General features: G+C 44.1%; 1 pseudogene; it reads right to left on the reverse strand.

Moving 5' to 3' along the window:
* The window catches only part of LOC109901116 (probable leucine--tRNA ligase, mitochondrial), a 45046-nt pseudogene extending 26288 nt beyond the window's left edge, over positions 1 to 18758 (reverse strand).
* Positions 18759 to 21471: the final 2713 nt, after the last annotated feature.

Genomic DNA, 21471 nt, shown 5'->3' on the forward strand with positions numbered 1-21471 from the left:
TCTCCCCTGGTGCCTCATTATCAACACACACACACACACACACACAGAGAGACAGAGACAGAGAGAGAGAGAGACAGAGAGAAGATAGTGAAAGAGAGTGAGAGGTGGGGGAGTGAGATAGAGAGAGACTAGTGTGTGTGTGTGAGAGAGAGAGAGGGAGAATAGACAGTGAAAGAGAGTGACAGAGTTGGGGGAGTGAGAAAGAGAGAGAGGGAAAGCGAGAGAAAGAGATAGATAAAGAGAGCGATTCAGGGGAATCCCAATAAATGGCAGTTTGAATGCACAGAAATACCATGAAGTGATCCAGAGGCCCATTTTAATGTATCTGTGACCAACAGATGCATATCTGTATTCCCAGTCATGTGAAATCCATAAAATAGGGCCTAATAAATGTATTACAATTGACTGATTTCCTTATTTGAACTGTAAATCAGTAAAATCTTAGAAATTGTTGCATGTTGAGTTTATATTTTTGTTCAGTAAAATGTTCCATTGCTCTGACAGAGTTACAATGGGCCACATATACTAAATATTTATTGGAAGCCACTTTAGATTAAAGCAGCACTTAAAAATGATCACAGACTACCAGGTCTGGACAGTGGTTCCTTCCTACCTCTGCCTGTCTGCAGGACTCTCTCCAGAGCTGAGCGGACTGGGCTGGTACCATGCAGCAATCTGTGGGAGGGGACAATGGACAGGTAGGCAGCCCCAAACACTGCCTCTGGGCTGGAGGTGTAGCCTGCTAGAGTCTCCCCTGTCTCCTCCCCATTCACCTTCATGGAGGGAAGGATAGAGAGAGACACACACAGTTTATGGATAAATACATGGCAGGACAGTAACTTGGCTACATTTGTTGTTGATCAGGGTAAAGGAGAGTTTAAAAAAACAACATAACACTAGTTGGTAAGAAAAAAAACACCTTAGCGAGGTTTGTATGCAATATTTAGCAATTGATCATGTTTTAACGTTAATGCGTTAACATGCTATCGCCTGACAGAAATCCCATTAAATTGTCACCAAAAATACAGAATCATAATACAGACACTCTGGGAGTCATTTAGTACAGAACACCCTTGACAATGTTCAAGATGTAATGGGACTGGTTCCTGCTTCCCATCTACAAAACCACCGATGGCACTAATTTTAATTACCCACTCTGCCAGGATCTGACTGATTTATGAGAACCACCTCACACACACACGCACAGTGAGAAAGAGTCACAACCCCCCTTACCATAAATATGATTACGATTTTAATAAGGAAGGAAGGCATCAACCTAATACATTTCCTCCGTCTGCTGCAAGGAATTCTATGACTGGGGTGACTGGAGCTCACAATAGGCTTTTAGTAAAACCATTTTAGAATGTCAATACTCTTTCAACATTCTAAAAGTGCATTGGATATTTCAATGGAAATAAACACACAGTCACTATGTTTGATTAAATTGCTGGTTGCAGAGGGATGACTGGTGCTGCTAGCTGAATGAGAATGATGTAGCAGGTGAGAATCTATGCGCTAATCCTAGTGATAATCCTAGAATACCTTAAAATGTTTATACCTGGAAAACTAAGTAGTCTAAACTAAACCAGGGTGGACTGACAAGAAGGAACAGATGAGACATGTGAGTCTAACCATGAGGTGGAAGTCGAAGTAGCAGCCGGTGCAGTCACCAATCAGGTTGGCCAGCACGGCCTTGACCCCGTAACACTCTGGCAGCTCCGCCAGGGCGTCCAGGAGGGGCTGGGAGAGAGAGATACATCATACTTTTTTAAATGTATCATATTGATGCTAAATATATCCTAAAGATGTTAAATCATATTGTAATGTTAGATGAAGATACTGTGTACATTTGGGGAACACCCACTGGGTTCAAGTCCCAGATCAGCACATCATCGACTTTTCCTCTTTACCCCGAGAGGCTCTTCCAAAGCTCGGTCAATCTCCTGGCACAATACCACAGTCTACCTCGTCTCATATTATGTAGTCAAAGAGGGATTTTAGAAATCCTGACCTCCACAAGGCCTACTTTTGCGTTTATCGCAAAGCAATCGCTCATGACTCAACAGTTTCATAATGAGAGGGAGATACAGATGTAGAGAGAAAGAGAGAGACACACACACACACACACACACACACACACTTAAAAGGAAGCTATGCATAACAAAAAGGGGCAGGCCAGAAAGCCCCAGCTGGGTTCCTCTTCTGTCTGAATGGAGAATATAAAAAGGCAACAGCACCAATTTGATATACTTCTCCCCCACTGTCACAACCCATTACTAAACCACCCTCTGAGATCTCTACCCAACACACTGTAATAACACCAATAACAGCAATACAACCAATACTAACAATGGCGATAAGGATGATTGTAATTGCAGTGTGTATCAATGTTATTTCACCGTTTCTAAAGCATGGATGGAGAGAGAGACAATCAGAGAGAGAGAGAGAAAGACAGAATCTGAGAGACTGAGAAAGAGATTGGTGTCTTGCCATAAATGCTGGTGTCTGTGTGTCAGTCAAGCAGCCTAGCAACAATGCCAGTGAGAGCATACAGCCTGGCTGCCAGCAGGCTGTGGTGTCTGAGACACCCCGCCTTGAAGTGTCACAGCGATGTCACCAAGAACAAACGCCCGCTGAGGGGAACGGAGGTGAGGTGGTACTCTGCTCAGACCATGAGATGAAGAGAAAAAAACTAAACTAAATTGTGTCTTTGTCTCCAGAAAAGAAACAACATCATTGGAGCCACATAAACCCTCAGGTTTAACCAGAGATGTAGGTCTAGGGCCAATTCCAAGGGTTTCCATGGCAACCTAGTAAAGCTGTAAAATTCTATATCAATAAAGTGAGGGTGGCTAAGGTTTTTTTGTGTGTCCGTGTCAATGTCCGTGTGGGTGCATGCGAGTGTGTTTCCCTGCATCTCTCCTACATGCGTTCATACATTAGATATTTGATCACCTTAACACATGCATGTGAATATATCTGAGGCTGCCTATGGAACAATTTAGCAAAGCTTAATAGAGTGTGTATGTTTGTATGCCTGTGTAAAATGATGAATGTATGTGTAGCCTGTGTGAGGCTGGTAATTGAAGCGAATGCCATGTTGTTGATTTACATGACACTACAGTGTGATGTGTTCAAATGAGAGTCCATCAGTGTGTGTGATTATGCACGAAATAGAAAACATCTATTGTCAATGTAAGTATTAATTGTGTTCATCGTGTGTGTGTGTGTGTGTGTGTGTGTGTGTGTGTGTGTGTGAGAATCTCAGATGTAAAGTGCACTGACAGGTAGGGTTGCACATTTTGGGGAATATTCAGAGGTGGAAACTTTCCGTGGGAATTAAAAGGAATATATGGGAAATAACGGGACTATATGGGAATTAATGGAAATGTATACAAATTAATATTAATACCATTTAAATGTAAAAAAATGTTGCTTAGGATATATTCACCATATCATATGGAGACAGAAACATAAACCTTTTAACTTATCATAAGTAGACATAACTGCAAATTATTACAATTGAATTTTTTAAAAACTATTTAGTATGAATTTAAATGTAATGAAACGAGTTCTGTTCACATCGGATGATTTCACTGAACAACAAAAGAAAGGGAATATTGAATGATCTCCAATGAGCCATCACATCTCCCAAAAACGTTTTCAACACACATCTGTAAAATGATAGTCTAAGAAACTAAAGCTTTGGTTGTTTTTTTATTTAACCTTTAACTAGCAAGTCAGTTAAGAACAAATTCTTATTTACAATGACGGGCCAGGAACAGTGGGTTAACTGCCTTGTTCAGGGGCAGAACGACAGATTTTTACCTTGACAGCTCGGGATTTGATCTAGCAACCGATCTAGCAACCTGGCCCAACGCTCTAACCACTAGGCTACCTGCCGTCATCCTCTCAGGCTTCCATGTCTTCTCCCTGGACCTCCTCAATGTCCACCTCTTGAACATCAGGCTCTGAGACCTCATCTTCACTGTCACTTTCCAACCTTGTTGAGGATGGCTCATGGTCAGGCTCAAAAAGCTTCAAATTTGCCCAGATGGCCACCAATTTTTCAACCCTTGTATTGGTCAGCCTGTTGCGTGCTCTGGTGTGTGTGTTCCCAAACAAGGACCAGTTGCGCTCTGAGGCGGCTGATGTTGGTGGGATTTGGAGGATGATGGAGGCAGCAGGGGAAAGAGCCTCAGATCCACAAAGTCCCTATGACCAGGTGGCTGATGAGATATATTGGCACAACTGCTATATTGCATCTCCATCCCAAAGCCCTTGCTTGGAAGTGAACTTCGCCAGACTGCCAAGAACCTTGCCCTCATCCAGGCCAAGGTGGCGAGACACAGTAGTGATGACACCATAGGCCTTGTTGATCTCTGCACCAGACAGGATGCTCTTGCCAGCATACTTGGGGTCCAACATGTATGCTGCTGCGTGTATGGACTTCAGGCAGAAGTCTTCATGCTTTTTGATGTATTTCAGAACTGCAGTTTCCTCTGGTTGAAGCAACAGTGAAGTGGGCAGAGCAGTATGGATTTCTTCTCTTACATCTGCAAGCAGAGTCTGAACATCAGACAGGATGGCATGGTCTCCCTCAATCCATGCAATGGCTACTGCTATAGGTTTCAGGAGTTTCAGGCTGCTTACCACTCACTCCCAAAATACATCATCCAGGAGGATCCTCTTGATGGGGCTGTCCATATCGGCAGACTGTGATATGGACCATTTTTTGGAGAGACTCCTACTCCTTGAGTAGATAAAGCATGTCTGGTTGGAGGGTTGTATGCTGGGCGAAGACCATTCAGAAATCTCTTCCAATACACATTGCCTGTGAGCATCAGAGGTGAACCAGTTGCATATACAGCTTGAGCAAGACATTCATCAGCATTTCTTTGACTACGTTACTCCATTAAGTCAAAAAAACGTTTGATTCCAGCCACCCAGGTGGCGCAGTGGTTAAGGGCGCTGTACTGCCGGGAGGTCCGTGGGGCGACGCACAATTGGCCTAGCGTCGTCCGGGTTAGGGAGGGTTTGGCCGGCAGGGATATCCTTGTCTCATCGCGCACCAGCGACTCCTGTGGCGGGCCGGGCGCAGTGCACGCTAACCAAGGTTGCCAGGTGCACAGTGTTTCCTCTGACACATTGGTGTGGCTGGCTTCCGGGTTTGATGCGCACTGTGTTAAGAAGCAGTCCAGCTTGGTTGGGTGGTGTATCGGAGGACGCTTGACTTTCAACCTTCGTCTCTCCCGCGATGAGACAAGATAGTAGCTACACAAAAAAACTTCTGATTCCAGGAGGACCATGAGGTGTTGCTATCAATAAGGGGTCTGATTTATAATTTTCACCTCGAATAGAAGTAGAGGGACTTTTGTCAGAGGTTGCTTGTTGTGAGCGCTGAGGGAATTTTATGCACTTGGCCAGATGATTCTGCATCTTTGTTGCATTCTTGGCCCAGTATTTGCAAATGTACACAGCTTTTCCTTCTACATTAGCTGCAGTGAAATGTCTCCACACATCAGATAGTGCCTGTGGCATTTTCGCGTAAAGATTAGAAAAACATTTGTATAAAAAAAAAAAAAATACAATTCCATGTCCAGATAAATAGTTAGATTAAACAACTCCTTTGTAAGATAAATCTTTTAAAATGAAACATGTATGGAAACAGGTGAAATAACACTCCTCAGTTAGCAGGCTCAAGCAAGCTAAAACCCACACGGTAGCAAAAACTAACTAGCAGAAATTGTTAACAAGTTAGAAATGACTTAAACACACTTTGCTGCACTCTACTATTTACTAGTTAACAAAATATCATGTATGTCATAAAATATATTCACCCCACCCAGTATTGTAATCCAAACTTACCAGAAAGCATGTAGTCATTGGCTCAGACAGTGTAGTAGTGTGAGCTCAATAGCATCTCATTAGTGTGCAAGATCTTTAGAATCAGCTGTACATGTGATAGAAGAGTGCAGTGCACATGTGATGGTAGAATGCACTGTGCATGCAGAGGGTTGCAATTCCACTGAATTGGGGATGGTTTAACCACAATATGCCACAAGACCTAGAATTGCCTTATGTGTATCCCACAAAGAAACCTAAGCTAATTTTTAAAAATGAATTTAAGCAAAATTCCCGGGCTTAACTTCCCATGGAAGAATTCAGACCATTTAAAACCCTAGTGACAGGGTCATACTGCTGAAGCCTGCTGGTTAATGCGCGAGTATGTCTTTACCAAGGGAAAGTGAGGAAACGGGAAATGTTACCAGCATTCACACATCAAGCAACCCTTATCAATCAAGGCTCTAGCAGCATAGGGAACCTGACCTTCTGGCCCACCAATCAGACCGGTTTGGAAGGCTTCCACTCATAGCCTCTCAGTACCAACCATTCCTCATCTGGAGAAGTTTGAATCAGTGCACCTTCAGTTACTCTCACTCCATGTGCACAGGTTCAAGCTGCCTGTGTGTGTGTGTGAGTGATTGCATGTGTTCACACTCTTCAGCCTGTGAGTGTGCCGCCTAACCCATGGGTGGAATAAATCTCCAGAGAGGATCATTTCAACCCAGAGCATAGCTGGTAGTGGCTGGTAGTGATTATGAGACCCTGCTGCTGGAGACATGGAGGTTTCTCATCAGTCAGACTGGCCAGGACCGGCGAGGCCAGCCTGGGAATGACATTCTCAGCAGGCTGCTGATTACACAGCCAGGGCTGGGTTCAAGTAGTATTTATTGTCTTTCAAATACTCTGAGCATTTGATTGACCCAGTCTAACATGCCAGATGGGTGGGCTTTGCAGTTTGCACTTTTGGAGCTATTCCAATGGTTCCATTGTGCCAGGTAAGATGACTCAATCACAGCTAAAGTATTTGAAATAAAACAGATCCTACTTGAGCCCAGGTTTGTTCCACAGCCAGGGCTGAAGCGGCTGCCATGGTTTCTGCAGTGATTGATGTCAGAGGGCCCCCCCCCCCCCCCCTTCCATTCTCACACAGCCTCTAATGTAGCCAGCCAATCAGATTATGCCAAAAGTCGCAGGTGGAGAGATTGATGTGATAGGATGCCCTTTGACCCTTGACGGGCTTATCACTAATACACCCTCCATGCGCACAAGACACACACACCTACCTTGGCGTAGTTGGTGGTCTTAATTAACCACTGCCTGAGTAATTTCTGTTCCACCAGAGCTCCAGACCTCCAGGAGCATCCACTGTCATCCACCTGCTCATCAGCCAACACCGTCTGGTCCACAGGGTCCCAGTTCACCACCACCTGGAACACACACATGCACAGATTACAATTACTACAACTACACACAGACACAAAGACAGACATAAGCCAACATCACAGGAGCTGATCGAATCAGAGAAAGAGACAGATGTCTACTGATACGAGTGCCAAAATACCTTGCATCTGATTAAACTACATGACCTCTCCACTATAGCACAGATTTTCCGATTGTCTGTAATCTACTATACAAAATGTGTTTTCCTCACAAAGCCAAAGGAGGCTCCATAGTTACTGAAGACTGTTCCCCAGGCCACTGAGCCTCTGTGGCCTGCCTGAGAGTCATCCTCCTGGGGTGTGTCTCACTCATCCTGCCTCCCTGGAGTTCTACACACAGCCCATGACAATACCAGGGGCATGACTGCATCACATTAGTTCAAAGTGTCGTCCTCTCCTTGTCAGCAGAGATGGAAAGGAGATGAAGAGAGGAAACCACTTTGGAATATTGAGACAGCCTATGACAAGGATTGGACAGACTCAGACTCAAGGACCCCGAACCTACCTCTTTCTGATAGGCCGAGCATGACGAACAGCCACTGGGTCCACCTGTAATAGTCTGGCAGGCAGGTGATCACCTCCTGGTCAGAGGAGAGGGAAGCAGAGGGATCCACAAGATGATTCATACACACACATGCACGAGAGAAAAGAGTAATCCACCCACACAGAGCCTCCCACCGGAAGGTTGGAGGTGGTGCTCAGCTCCTCCCATTACTCACCTTGTCCCAATTAAAGCAGAGCCCTAGGCTGTCGAGCTGCTCCCGCATGGACTGGATATTACTGGGGACGGAGACAGACAGGGGAGAGGAGGACGTTAGGGGGAATGAGAGAGAGAGAGAGAGGTGTTTGTGTCGTATCTTATATTGTACCTCTTCGTCCATTCCTCCGGGTCAAGGCCTCTCTCGATGGCAGCGTTCTCTGCTGGGATTCCATGGCATCCCAGCCCATTGGGTTTAGCACCTAATAACAGTTACACAGAAATCAGTTACATATCACACCTGGCTGTTCTTCCCTGCCCATTGGGTTTCTACACGTTACACACAGCCCCCAAGACAACAGTTCAATTCAATTTAAAATACTTGATCTCTGTTCGATGCCGGAAGGCATGTAATATACGTAGAAGCTGTTCAACCCAACCAGAGTGTAAGGCAGAGAGGTGAGGGAACATAACATCTAATGCATGTAGAGTGGCTGTGCACAGGCCCATAAAGGCCTAATGTTGTAATGTGAGTTATACAGGGAACATACCAGCGCTGGTCTGATTGGATGTGTTAAATGGAGGATGGTCATAGGAACCAAGGCCTCTCTGTTTTCATCATCATCATAATCTATATTTCATTCACACTAGAATGGGGATGTTGTGTTGAAAGGCATTTGCAGCACTGACAGATGTGATCAGAGGGTACACAGGGTTCCAGCTTTTGCTTGCTGGCAGTCAGTCAGTCAGTCCCACCCCTCTCCTCCTCAAAATGTGTTCTCACTTACTTCCACTTCTTCATACCAGTGTCTCACTCCTTCCCTCCGCTTCTCACAACACTATTAAGAATTGATAACCTCCTTTCACCCTTCTCTATTTCTTCTTCATGCTTCGCTTTCTCTTACTGAAGAGAAAGAAAACGGAGGAGAGGCAATAAAGGGAGGAGTGGAGAAGAGAATGGAAGAGAAGTGGAAAGAGAGAGAGAGGTGAGGGGGACAGGAGAGGAGAGCAGTGTGCATCAACTAACGAGTCTGACGTTTCAGACAAAAATCGGTATCCTTGGTAACTGCCTGGGCCTAATTTGTAAAGCCGAGTGCTGGAAGATATCAGTCTAAGTGAGCGCCTTCGTGCCGAGGTAAAATATACAGACATTGACTAGAGAAATGAGTACCTGTAGATGTAGAAATATAAAGAAGTCCCTACGGTTATTAAAATAGATGTGCTTGCCGTGTTAATACGCCGTTTTATCAGTTTAAATGTGTCCATTATCTAATGTAGTGAGGAGGACCTTTAGCTGATCTGTTGTCGAGAAGAGATGAACTCCTGACGGACAGGGACAGGCTGTCTGCCTCGGTTCATTTCTCAAAGTTACATCAGCCCAAAAGAGACTATGTCAGAGGCAAACCATCATCCCTTTTTAACAGTCGATGCTCCACAACAACCCCAGGGCCAAAGTCAAGTCTCTAACTCCCCCACTACGACTGTATTGCCTACATTTAACCTATGGATAACCTATGGATAGAGAAGGAGCTAAGAGAGAAACCTGTCCACAGAGTGGAAGACTTAGATGTATATTAGGGAGTGACTTGTCCATCCAGGCCAGCAGGACAGCCTGACAGACAGGAGTCCCAGGGGAGGGGGCTGATTTTGGGCATGCAACACACTGGCACGGCTATGCTAAAGTGTATGTGTGTCCACCCACACACAAATCCCAAAAGCTCTGGTTCCATCTGTGAAGAGACGAGCTGCAGGCTGAAAGCAGAGCAGAGCCACAGGCAGTATAACCACTAAACATCACACCACAACTAGGCTGCAGGGAAGGGATTTTGTCTCTACAAGTGTAATCTCGTTGAATGAATGAACTAGTTGAAGACAACTTGTTCTCTCTCTGGTGTGTCTGTGCTCGCATGTTTGTGTGTGTGGACAGAGTAAATGGATTATCTTTCTCTCTGACAGATGCTGACAGACAAATATCCCCTTGGGCAGCAGCGTGTAGCAGTCTATCCAGGACGGTCCATACGACAGCTGAAATACAAGTGGTTAGGAAGACAGCATTACAGCCCTACTGCAGGTAGGCTGCATCTGGGCTACCAGCTAAGAAAAATAAAGTCCATATGAAGACAGAAATGTAGCCAACACTGTGACCCTTTGAGTGGATGAGGGCATTTGCTTAGTAATCAACCAGCTGGGCAAAGCTATGAGCAGCAAATACACAACAAACACACCTGCAGATATATTCAGTCACAGCTGCATGACATACAGCAGGTTGTTAATGGATTAGTAAACCCTGAGGGCTTATTGACTCAAGTGTGATGGATGAAGCATCAGGGTTGTGTTCATTAGGACATGCAACGGAAAACAAAAATGTGTTATTGCACCAGTCCCTCCCTGCTTCAATATGAACACGACCCAGGCGATGGTGCTCATAATTACTCTACTCCTCAGTCTCCTCTTTGCTTCTCCTGAGCCTCAGTCTCTCTCCAACCCCTAGCCATCTCTCTCTGAGTGGGAGGGAACGAAACTCTGCTGCTTACAAAACAATGACAGGCCCGTTGTGCTACACTCACACAACACTGACAGCATTTTGTCAGGCTCCATTAAATCAACCCTCGAGGAATCATCCAAAATGGCACCCTATTCCCTATATATTGCACTGCTTTGGACCAGAGCCCTATACCAGAGCCCTTGTAAAAAAATATAAAAAAATCCCTATAAAAGGGAATCTGGTGCAATTTGGAACGTAGCCTGAGAGAGTAGGGCCTACAACACAACACACACCAAAGAGGCGCTATCCGTCTCGCTAAGGAGGGGTAGTGGGTTGTTATTGTGACGAAGAGAAGAATGGCTGGAGTAATAGTTTAGAACAGTATACAGAGGGAGGGAGGGTAAGAGAGGAGGGAGAGAGAGAGGGGGGAGGGGAGGATAAAGAGAGAGAGAAGAAAAGAGAGAAAGAGTGAAATGAGTGAGGGTCACAGTGAATTCTTTATTAACCATTTCAAGCTGTGGGTGACTGGCTGCATTAGGGGATATTATTAAAGTGGCTGGAGTTGAGTCAGTGTGTTGGCAGCAGGATGCTCTCGACAGGATGCTCTCGATTGTGCATCTGTAGAAGTTTGTGAGTGCTTTTGGTGACAAGCCAAATTTCTTCAGCCTCCTGAGGTTGAAGAGGCGCTGCTGCGCCTTCTTCACAACGCTATCTGTGTTGGTGGACCAATTCAGTTTGTCCGTGATGTGTACGTCGAGGAACTTAAAACTTACTACCCTCTCCACTACTGTCCCATCGATGTGGATAGGGGGGGTGCTCCTGAATAGGGGATAGGGGGGTGCTCCTGTTTCCTGAAGTCCACGATCATCTCCTTTGTTTTGTTGACGTTGAGTGTGAGATTATTTTCCTGACACCACACTCCAAGGGCCCTCACCTCCTCCCTGTAGGCCGTCTCGTTGTTGTTGGTAATCAAGCCTACCACTGTGGTGTCATCCGCAAAGTTGATGATTGAGTTGGAGGCGTGCATGGCCACGCAGTCATGGGTGAACAGGGAGTACAGGAGAGGGCTCAGAACACACCCTTGTGGGGCCCCAGTGTTGAGGATCAGCTGGGTGGAGATGTTGTTACCTACCCTCACCACCTGGGGGCGGCCCGTCGGGAAGTCCAGTACCCAGTTGCACAGGGCGGGGTCGAGACCCAGGGTCTCGAGCTTGATGACGAGTTTGGAGGGTACTATGGTGTTAAATGCTGAGCTGTAGTCGATGAACAGCATTCTCACATAGGTATTCATCTTGTCCAGATGGGTTAGGGCAGTGTGCAGTGTGGTTGCGATTGCGTCGTCTGTGGACCTATTGGGGCGGTAAGCAAATTGGAGTGGGTCCAGGGTGTCAGGTAGGGTGCAGGTGATATGGTCCTTGACTAGTCTCTCAAAGCACTTCATGATGACGGAAGTGAGTGCTACGGGGCGGTAGTCATTTAGCTCAGTTACCTTAGCTTTCTTGGGAACAGAAACAATGGTGGCCCTCTTGAAGCATGTGGGAACAGCAGACTGTTGATAAGGATTGATGTAATATGTCCGTAAACACACCAGACAACTGGTCTGCGCATGATCTGAGGACGCGGCTGGGGATGCCGTCTGGGCCTGCAGCCTTGCGAGGGTTAACACGTTTAAATGTTTTACTCACATCGGCTGCAGCGAAGGAGAGTCCGCAGGTTTTGGTAGCCGGCCGTGTCAGTGGCACTGTATTGTCCTCAAAGCGAGCAAAAAAAAAGTTATTTAGTCTGTCTGGGAGCAAGTCATCCTGGTCCACGACGGGGCTGGTTTTCTTTTTGTAATCCGTGATTGACTGTAGACCCTGCCACATACTGTAACGGTATGTGACGACGAGGAGGAGTAGTAGGAAGGATCGGAGGACCAATGCGCAGAGTGGTAAGTGTTCATGATATTTATTATAACTCAGAACACTAAAGAATAAAACAACAAAGAGAACGAAATGAAACCGAAACAGTTCTGTCTGGTGCAGACACAAAACAGAAAATAATCACCCACAACTCAAGGGTGAAAACAGGCTACCTAAGTATGGTTCTCAATCAGGGACAACGATTGACAGCTGCCTCTGAGAACGATACCAGGCCAAACACAGAAATCCCAAATCATAGAAAAACAAACAGACAACCCACCCAACTCACGCCCTGACCATACTAAAACAAAGACATAACAAAATAACTAAGGTCAGAACGTGACATATACCTCGTGTCTGAGCCGTTGAATTGCGACTCTACTTTGTCTCTATACTGACGCTTAGCTTGTTTAATTGCCTTGCAGAGGGAATAGCTACACCGTTTGTATTCTCCTGACACAGCTGGTGTAACTCTAATACCTTGACTTTGTAGTCCTTAAGCCATTTTGCCACAACTTTGGAAGTATGCTTGGGGTCATTGTCCAATTGGAGGGCCAATTTCTGACCAAGCTTTAACTTCCTGACTGATGTCTTGAGATGTTGCTTTAATATATCCACATAATTGTCCTACCTCATTATGCCATCTATTTTGGGAAGTGCACCAGTCCCTCCTGCAACAAAGCAGCCCCACAACATGATGCTGCCTCCACTGTGTTTCACGGTTGGGATGGTGTTCTTCGGCTTGCAAGCCTCCCCCTTTTTCATCCAAACATTGTGATGTTCATTATGGTCAAACATTTCTTTTTTTGTTTCATCAGACCAGAGGACATTTCTCCAAAAAGTATGATCTTTGTCCCCATGTGCAGTTGCAAACCGTAGTCTGGCTTTTTTATGGCGGTTTAGGAGCAGTGGCTACTTCCTTTCTGAGAGGCCTTTCAGGTTATGTCAATATAGGACTCATTTTACTGTGGATATAGATACTTCTGTACCACCATATTGCATCTCCATCCCAAAGCCCTTGCTTGGAAGTGAACTTTGCCAGACTGCCAAGAACCTTGCCCTCATCCAGGCCAAGGTGGCGAGACACAGTAGTGATGACACCATAGGTCTTGTAGATCTCTGCACCAGACAAAATGCCAGCATACTTGGGGTCCAACATGCATGTATGTATGAGTGTATGGGCTCCAGGCAGAAGTCTTCACACTTTTTGATGTATTTCAGAACTGCAGTTTCCTCTGCTTGGAGCAACAGTGAAGTGGGCAGAGCAGTATGGATTTATTCTCTCACATCTGCAAGCGGAGTCTCAGACAGGATGGCATTGTCTCCCTCAATCCGTACAATGGCTACTGCTATAGGTTTCAGGAGTTTCAGGCTGCTTACCTCTCTCCCGCTCTGCTTTCACTCTCTCCCAAAATACATCATCCAGGAGGATCCTCTTGATGGGGCTGTCTATATCGGTAGACTGTGATATGGCTATTTCTTGGAGCGACTCTTTCCCTTCAGGAGACTGTCAAACATTGTTTATTTTTCATTTAACCTTTTTTTAACTAGGCAAGTCAGTTAAGAACAATTTCTTATTTACAATGACGGCCTAGGAACAGTGGGTTAACTGCCTTGTTCAAGGGCAGAAAGACAGATTTTTACCTTGTCAACTCAGGGATTCGATCTAGCAACCTTTCGGTTACTGGCCCAACACACTAACCACTAGGCTACCTGACACCCCAAACACGATGACAACACCACCCCAGTGGGTGTTGCTGGGCAGCTTCAATGTAGTGCTCTTATTCTTCTCACTTTGCTTGGTGAGGTAGATTGCTGCTATAACTTGATAACCCTTCACATAAATAACCATTTCATTGGCTCTCTTGTAGAGTGTATCCATTGTTTTCAGTGCCATGATGTCCTTGAGGAGCAGGTTCAATGCATGAGCAGCACAGCCAATAGGTGTGATGTGCGGGTAGGACTCCTCCACTTTAGACAAAGCAGCCTTCATGTTCACAGCATTGTCTGTCACCAGTGCAAATGCCTTCTGTGGTCCAAGGTCCTTGATGACTGCCTTCTGCAATGTAGAGACCGGTGTGTCTGTTGTCCCTTGTGGCTGTGCTCTTGTAGAATACTGGTTGAGGGGTGGAAGTGATGGTTAATTATTCCTTACCCACGAACAGTCGACCACACATCAGAGATGATTGCAATACAGTCTGCTTTCTCTATGATTTGCTATACCTTCACTTCAACTCTGTTGAACTCTGCATCCAGAAAATGAGTAGATAAAGCATGTCTGGTTGGAGGGGTGTATGCAGTGTGAAGACCATTCAGAAATCTCTTCCAATACACATTGCCTGTGAGCATCAGAGGTGAACCAGTTGCATACACAGCTTGAGAAAGACATTCATCAACATTTCTCTGACTACGTTCCTCCATTGAGTAAAAAAAAAACTAATTCCAGGAGGACCATGAGCTGTTGCTATCGATAAGGTGTACGATTAATCATTTTAACCTCGAATAGCAGTAGAGGGACTTTTGTCAGAGGTTGCTTGTTGTGAGTGCCGAGGGAACTTTATGCACTTGGCCTGATGATTCTGCATCTTTGCTGCATTCTTCACATATGATTTGGCCCAGTATTTGCAAATGTACACAGCTTTTCCTTCTACATTAGCTGCAGTGAAATGTCTCCACACACCAGATGGTGCCCGTGGCAATTTCGTGTAACGATGATTTTTTTTTTAATTAGTAAAAAAACAAACAAAAACAATTCCAGGTACAGATAAATAGTTAAGCAGTTAGATTAAACAACTTCTTTGCAAGATAAATCTTTTAAAATGAAACATGTATAGAAACAGGTGAATTAACACTCCTCAGTTAGCAGGCTCAAGCAAAGACTTACTAGCAGAAATTGTTAACAAGTTAGAAATGATTTAAACACACTTTGCTGTAGGCTACTATTTACTAGTTAACAAAAAAATAATGTATGTCATATAAAATAGATTCACCCCGCCCAGTATCATAATCAAAACTTACCCGGAAGCATGTAGTCCTTGGCTCAGACAGTGTAGTAGTGTGGGCTCAACAGCATCTCATTAGTGTGAAAGATCTTGAGAATCAGCTGTACAGTCGTGGCCAAAAGTTTTGAGAATGACACAAATATTATTTTCCACAAATTTTGCCACTTCAGTGTCTTTAGATATTTTTGTCAGATGTTACTATGGAATACTGAAGCACAATTACAAGCATTTCATAAGTGTCAAAGGCTTTTATTTACAATTACATCAAGTTGATGCAGAGTCAATATTTGCAGTGTTGACCTTTCTTTTCAAGACCTCTGCAATCCACTCTGGCATGCTGTCAATTAACTTCTGGAACACATCCTGATAGCAGCCCCATTCTTGCATAATCAATGCTTGGAGTTTGTCAGAATTTGTGGGTTTTTGTTTGTCCACCCGCCTCTTAAGGATTGACCACAAGTTCTCAATGGGATTAAGGTCTGGGGAGTTTCCTGGCCATGGACCCAAAATATCGATGTTTTGTTCCCCCAAGCCACCTAGTTATCACTTTTGCCTTATGGCAAGGTGCTCCATCATGCTGGAAAAGGCATTGTTCATCACAAAACTGTTCCTGGATGGTTGGGAGAAGTTGCTCTCAGAGGATGTGTTGGTACCATTCTTTATTCATGGCTGTGTTCTTAGGCAAAATTGTGAGTGAGCCCACTCCCTTGGCTGAGAAGCAACCCCACATGAATGGTCTCAGGATGCTTTACTGTTGACACAGGAGTGATGGTAGCGCTCACCTGGTCTTCTCCGGATAAGCTTTTTTCCGGATGCCCCAAACAATCGGAAAGGGGATTCGTCAGAGAAAATGACTTTACCCCAGTCCTCAGCAGTTCAATCCCTGTACCTTTTGCAGAATATCAGTCTGTCCCTGATGTTTTTTCTGGAGAGAAGTGGCTTCTTTGCTGCCCTTCATGATATCAAGCCATCCTCCAAAAGTCTTCGCCTCACTGTGCGTGCAGATGCACTCACATCTGCCTGCTGCCATTACTGACAAGCTCTGTACTGGGGGTGCCCCGATACCGCAGCTGAATCAACTCGGTCCTGGCACTTGCTGGACTTTCTTGGGCGCCCAGAAGACTTCTTCACAACAATTGAACCGCTCTCCTTGAAGTTCTTCATGATCCAATAAATGGTTGATTTAGGTGCAATCTTACTGGCAGCAATATCCTTGCCTGTGAAGCCCTTTTTGTGCAAAGCAATGATGATGGCAAGTGTTTCCTTGCAGGTAACCATGGCTGACAGAGGAAGAACAATGATTCCAAGCACCACACTCCTTTTGAAGCTTCCAGTCTGTTATTTGAACTCAATCAGCATGACAGAGTGATCTCCAGCTTTATCCTTGTCAACACTCACACCTGTGTTAACGAGAGAATCACTGACATGATGTTAGTTGGTCCTTTTGTGGCAGGGCTGAAATGCAGTGGAAATGTTTTTGGGGGGATTCAGTTCAATTGCATGGCAAGGAGGGACTTTGCAATTAATTGCAAATTCACCTGATCACTCTTCATAACATTCTGGAGTATATGCAAATTGCCATCATACAAACTAAGGCAGCAAACCTTGTGAAAATTAATATTTGTGTCATTCTCAAAACTTTTGGCCACGACTGTACATGTGATAGAAAAGTGCACTGCACGTGATGGAAGAATGCACTGTGCATGTAGAGGGTTGCAATTCCATTGAAATGGGGATAGTTTAACCAAAATATGCCACAAGACCTAGAATTGCCTTATGTGTATCCCACAAAAAAAGGTTCACTGATATAAGCTAACTTTTCTTGATGAATTTAAGCAAAATTCCCCAAATTCCCAGACTTATCTTCCCATGGAACATTTCTGGAAATTTCCCAGAAAGTTTCTGACCCTTTGTAACCCTAGTCTGTATGTCTGAGTGCAGCTGCAGCAGGTTTCCAGAGTATGTGAGGCAGCAGTTCTTTAATGATTCCCAGTGTCTTTGAGAAAGGCCAGCCGGGCCAGATAGATGGCAGAGTGAGTGGCTATCTGGACTACACACAGCCTGCATTCTGAATGGCACCCTATTTCCTACGGTCCATGGTCAAAAGTACTGCGTTTTTCCACATGAATCTTGTTCTGGAGGCAGCTCCAGCTTCATAAAATCAGATTTTAAACTTAATCTTTACCCTAACCTCACCCACGCGGCTAATCCTAATGTCTAACCCTAAATTAGGAACAAAAAGCACATTTTTGTTTTCATACGTTTTTACAAAATAGCCATGACAATAAATGTCAACCTGCGCAATAAATAGGAAATAGGTTGGCATTTCGGACTTCACTCTGTATGAATCAGCCAAGGCCAAGAGGGGCCTGAATAACTCAATGAGCTCAGACTGACTAAACAACCTTTATATAGACACAAACAACAGTTTAAAATATCTTGAAGGAGCTCATTGATGGTCTGAATACTTTTGTGTGGAAAGCTTGGGCTGTATCATGACGCATTGTGGGTTTGTAACAATGTCGTAACACAAGGTTGGATGTCAGGGTCAGCTACAGTACTACTTGCCTTGGAGGATGGTCGTGACAACAGTAACCAAAAACAGAGACGGACAAACAGGAGACTGTGAATAGGTTACTTCATTACGAAGCATATTACACCTATGACTCAAGAATATTAGACAGTAAGTTAATGATTTAATGAATGTTTTAGAGTCTATGCAAACCAGAAGGCCTCCCAAAGGGAACACTAAACAGGGTTCAACCAGACAGACACACACATATAAACATAGCAATAGGGCCAGGTACTAATGTCCCATGATGACTATGGTTATTCTGAAGGATGCTTAATGACCAGAGTATGGTTTAATATTAGGCTAGATTATAATTGGAACTAAAGCCAGGGGTGTTTTAAAATATTAATCTGACAATCTTTCCCAGAAGCCTCTACTAAGGGCCAACATAAAGCAAAGAGAGAACTTAAGAATTACTGCCAACTCACCTCCTCCAGCGTATCCTTCCGCCACTGCTCCATGATACGGGGGTGCCACCAGCACTCCACCCTGCGTCTGGTGTCCGCTTTATAGTCCCTGTCCCAGACCCCTGTCTCGCTAAACAGGGTCCGAGCCCCGGCTCTGGGGCAGGGGGAGAGGAGGTGGGGCAGGGGGGCCATGAGGGCACGGTCAGCCCTGGACCTGGGTCTGCCCAATCCCAACCTGAACAGGCCACTGTCACGCGGGCAGAGAGACACATTGCACGCTGCCATCTGCAAGCCTCTGTTACCTAGGCAACACAAGGACACAGTTATATTAGTCAGTGCTCTGCTCAGAAGAAAAGACAACAGAGCACACAGTAGCTGCAGCCAAAGCCTCAGTCAGCTCATACCCATTCTTAAGGAAAATAGGCTGCTAGGAACAGGATGAAAATAACAGTCTGGAGTTTGATTCTGGTTAACAATAGCTGGTGAGTAATACCTGTTCATTAACACAGTAATAGATGTTCAATAACACCTGGCGGCATCAGATCACTTAAGGCAAAAACTTTGCTGCAAAAAGGCACACACATTCACAGTCACCAAGGTAACCCAAGAAGATATTTTTAGGATAAATCCATTTGAATTCAATCACTATTTGACAGCACTCCTTTTGATTTCAACTAAATCTTCCATACATATTTGCCCATTGTAGAAGTGCTCAGAAAGTGACCTTTTGTACACGAATGTGCTCAAAGTTTACCCATTTTTCATACCCAAAACCCCATTGTGTCACGATCGATGTATTGAGGAGACCAGAGCGCAGCGTGATATGAATACATGTTCTATGTTTAATGAAGAAAGAACACTAAAACAAACTTACAAAACAACAAACGTGACGCTATAGATCAACAGTGCAGACACAGGCAACTAGACATAGACAATAACCCACAAACCACAATACAAAACAGGCTACCTAAATATGGTTCCCAATCAGAGACAACTATAAACACCTGCCTCTGATTGAGAACCATATCAGGCCAAAACACATAGAAAAAGACTAACTAGACATGCAACATAGAATGCCCACTTATATCACACCCTGACCAAACAAAACATAGAAACAAACAACGCAAATAATGGTCAGAGTGTGACACAATGCCAAGAGTGTGCAAAGCTGTCATTAAGGCAAAGGGTGGCTACTTTGAAGAATCTCAAATATAAAATATACTTTGATTTGTTTAACACTATTTTGGTTTCTACATAATTCCATATGTGTTATTTCATAGTTTTGAGGTCTTCACTATTATTCTACAATGTAGAAAATGTAGAAACCCTGGAATGAGTAATTGTGTCCAAACTTTTGACTGGTACTGTATATATCTAAAAATAAACATATATCCCGTGATGAGAGAAGGAAGATATGAAAATCTGGATACTGCCCATCCACTTCTTCCATGCCGGGCAAACAAGTATAGAACGTTATTTAAATCAAAAGGGATGCTGTCAAAAAGTGATTGAATTCAAATAGATGTAGCCTATATTATTATAACAACAACCTTGGGAACAGAGTACACACACATAGCCGCTCAAGTGACACCGATGCTGCGGACATGACACATCAAGAAAATATTTGTTCCATCCCACACAGCATATAAGTCAAGGCCCTTGGTAACACAAGTGGGTCAGACGTGTCAACCTACAATTGCCCCTTGCAACTGCCTCTAGTAGTAGGGTATTTTCCTGGTCACTAAATCATCGTTGCAAGACTGCCATAGAAGACAGCGGGTGGTTCTCACATTATACAGTATGCTAGACTATATCCCTGAGCTGGTGGACTGTGCCTATGGAGGGACCCCCTGGGAACTTCTCTAAAGAGCCTATAGCCTAGTGGTAGTTAGCTCATCCATATCTATACAGGTGACAACACACTCAATGAATCTGTAAGCCTACTGATATGGATAACTTGAAGGAGTTGTTTCACATAAGCTATCTGTCTTCGAGAATAAAACAAAATGTTTAGTACCTCCAAATATGACAAACAAATCACAAAAAAATCACTGCATGCACAAACAGTAAATGTCAGTATCTTTCATGCACAACCAAGTCAATAATATTGAAACATTTGAAATGATGATTGTCTGCAGACTGTAGAGTAAGTGTCACTCGCTCACCGGTCAGCAGCATTCATTCTACTCAAACACCCACTCAAACCAGAGATAGAGACATCTTCTCTGCTGTAGCCTAGATATATAGAGAGAAAGAGACATAAACAACGTTGTGTCTATGCATATGATAGTGTGTAGGAGAGAGAGAGATGGAGAATGAGATGTTTCTATGGTTACATTGACCCTTGTGAATGCCATATCTTTACCATGGAGAGCCTTGCATAAACCTTGAGAGATTCAGGCGATGCAAATCACGTTGTTCCAAGTTCACATTGGGTAAACACATGAGCATTTGTGTAAGATAATAGTTTTATGTGCTTGTTAGTTATTCAAGAAATGAATCACGAATACCGTTAATAAGAATTAATAAGAAACATAGCTAGCTAGCTAAGTTAGATCGCGACTCGAGCTATCCATTCTTGACATGACACTGACAGCCACATTAGCTAGCTAGTGACATTTGTAAACTAGATGCATTGTTGAACGTCTGTTAAAAAAAAAAAGCTTTGATCACAGGGTTTGAAGTTACTCACTGTGTTCAATTTCCAAATCCTTGCGTTAAGCTATATGGATTTTATCATGATCCATTATCTATATCAAATTCAAAATGTTCTTATGCACGTCAAGTCGTTGTATTCCACCTGTTGTCATAGCTCACACCTCCTCCATGTGCGCTGCCATGTTTGTTTTTAAAAGCTTTATTGACAGCTTCCTCTTAGAACATTGTAACAGGGTGGATTCCAAAGTACTTTACTGATAAACACTAATGTTTTTCGTTTTTTTTGTTAATTACTATGAATTTTAAATTAAGAGGTTAAATATACGTTTGAGATATAATTTTCTACATGTAGGGGTTAATGGGTTCTTCAGCTGTCCCCACCCTTTGAAGAACCCTTTTTGGTTCCAGGTAGAACTCTTTTGGTATTAGGTAAAACTCTTTTGGGTTCCATGTAAAACCCTTT

Source organism: Oncorhynchus kisutch, linkage group LG2 (genome assembly GCF_002021735.2).
Source record: "Oncorhynchus kisutch isolate 150728-3 linkage group LG2, Okis_V2, whole genome shotgun sequence".
NCBI classification, from domain to species: domain Eukaryota; kingdom Metazoa; phylum Chordata; class Actinopteri; order Salmoniformes; family Salmonidae; genus Oncorhynchus; species Oncorhynchus kisutch.